Source organism: Bos grunniens, chromosome 1 (assembly GCF_055505025.1).
Source record: "Bos grunniens cultivar Pamir isolate PY7600 chromosome 1, Bosgru_T2T1.0, whole genome shotgun sequence".
Classification (NCBI taxonomy): Eukaryota; Metazoa; Chordata; class Mammalia; order Artiodactyla; family Bovidae; genus Bos; species Bos grunniens.
Window position 1 is genome coordinate 45,261,699 of NC_141165.1, and position 2,272 is coordinate 45,263,970.

General features: G+C 41.2%; 1 non-coding gene across 1 annotated transcript; it reads left to right on the forward strand.

Annotated features, from left to right (window-relative positions):
• The first annotated feature begins 335 nt into the window (after positions 1 to 335).
• LOC147379363 (U6atac minor spliceosomal RNA) lies at positions 336 to 460 on the forward strand. The gene has a single exon (XR_015135429.1). It is a non-coding gene; the product is annotated as a U6atac minor spliceosomal RNA (small nuclear RNA).
• Positions 461 to 2,272: the final 1,812 nt, after the last annotated feature.

Here is a 2,272-nt window from a genome sequence, read left to right on the forward strand (position 1 = left end):
CCTATGACACTTTATTCAATGGTTGACTGGACAAGTAACTGCTAAGCTTCCTGACAAGCCCAGAGCATTACACAAGTGCTTATTATGTAGCTGGCTCCCTATATAGCACTGAAATAATATCCCATGCAAATGTTCAAAAGGAAGGAAAGGAGATGCAGTGAGAATAGTTTAGCATTCCCTCAGAGGGGAAGCTGATCTTTATCATCTGATGGGCAATCAGACACTGGATGGATTTAGTCCACATCTTTACTTTTCAACAAGAATCCTAACTTGATGTTTAAGAGCTACCACTGTTGCTGTTGGTGGTTTTAATTCCCCTTTAAAAATATGTATAGGTGTTACATGAAAGGAGAGAAGGTTAGCATTCCCCCTAACAAGGATGGAAGAGGTCCTCGGGCCTGGCAACATGCACATGGTTAAGTACTACTACCTACTTTGTAGCATCTAACCACTGGTTTTTGTTTTGTTTTGCGCAAATAGGAACTGAAAGGGTAAACTTATCAAACCCATTAAACCTGTAAAAAAATATAGAACTTTGTTAGGTAATTTAAACCTGAAAACAATTTGTAAAATCCTTCTGTTGTTTTATACCATGGTCTGTCTGTCGCTAAGTCATGTCTGACTCTTGCAACCCCATGGACTGTAGCCTGCCAGGCTCCTCTGTCCATGGGATTCCCCAGGCAAGAATACTGGAGTATGTTGTCATTTACTTCTCCAGGAGATTTTCCCAACCCAGGAATTGAACCTGGGTCTCCTGCTTTGCAGGTAGATTCTTTACCAACTGAGCCATCAGGGAAGTCCTCTTATTTATACCATGGAATACCAAGCAAATACCAAGCTGTTCAAATTAAGTAAATCAGGGGAAATGTATCTAGCTTGTCAGATTTGCTCAGCCACCCCCATTATGACCAAAAATTCTTCAGGGAAATTACACAAGATAAAAGCTAGTTTGAAACTAATGTCACAGGGGAAAATGGTTCTAAATAAGTTGAGTTTTAAAAGAAAAATAATGAAGCCACTAGCTTAAAAGTAAAATCAATTTTAAAAGATAGAGGTCCAATGGGGACTACTCTGCATTTAAAATGACTAAACTCTTTCATTTAGTGCAAGCCAGGTATGATGTTTACCCAAACCATTACAAGTTGCTGGAATATATGAAATCCTAAGGAATCCAATAACACACGCTGTGGGATGAATCACACAAAGCTTCTGAATATAAAATAGCAAAGACAATCTAAATTTGAGATTTAAAATCTTAAAAAATGAGATCTGACATCTTTGATAGCAGTGCTTGTATTAATAATGGCACTTTGAAGTCTATATGAAAAAGAAAATAATAAGTAAATCCATGTTCTTTTAGAATGCATATACCCAACAGAACCTAACAAGCTGATGGCAGCAAATGGTACCTAAAGGGTGTCTGTCCCAAAGCCTGGGATGAGGAGGGTTTATGGCTTCCTGTCTCTCAGACACACGAAGTTGCCTTGGTGACTTTCTATCTCAAATTGTTTTGCTCTCCAAAAATACAACAAACCAGATGCCTGTGGGTTCGGGTATGTCTAATTGAGCCACACTGAGCACCAAATGACCTAGAAATGTTTAATCTAGCTTTTGTCAGAACAAATTACTGGGATGTTCTCATGCCCCTTAGGGACTAATTTATAACTGGATCCCAAGTTCTATGCAATGCTGTGGGCCAAGGCTGATGAAGGGGGGGCCTTCACCCTGCATGCAGAGTCTCTGGGTATGATGCTCTGATAGGAGGAAGAACCACTCTAACATCGTGAGACTAATAAGAGTATGGCACTTCCCAGGTGGCTCAGTGGTAAAGAATCTGCCTGCCAATGCAGGAGATGCAAGAGATGCAAGGGGACCCAGGAGATGTGGGTTCCATCCCTGGGTTGGGAAGATCCCCTGGAGAAGGGAATGGCTACCCACTCCAGTACTCTTGCCTGGAGAATTCCATGCACAGAGGAGCCTGGCAGGCTATAGTCCATAGGGTCACAAAGAGTTGCACATGACTGAGCACACACACAAACAATAAGAGGATGGCCAGGTGAAATTCTGTGAGGGTCCTGGAGAGAGGTGTGCATTTTGTGCCTTTTGTTCCTTAAAGAGCTCTTTTTTTTTTTGGAAAGAGAGGCTTGGTATGCTCTCAAATTGCCCAGTGATGTATTGCCAATGAGATTATGTAACATGTAATGGACTGACTGCTAGTAACCCTCCCCAAATTCAGGTCTTGAAACCCTACCACATAATGCAATGCTAATAG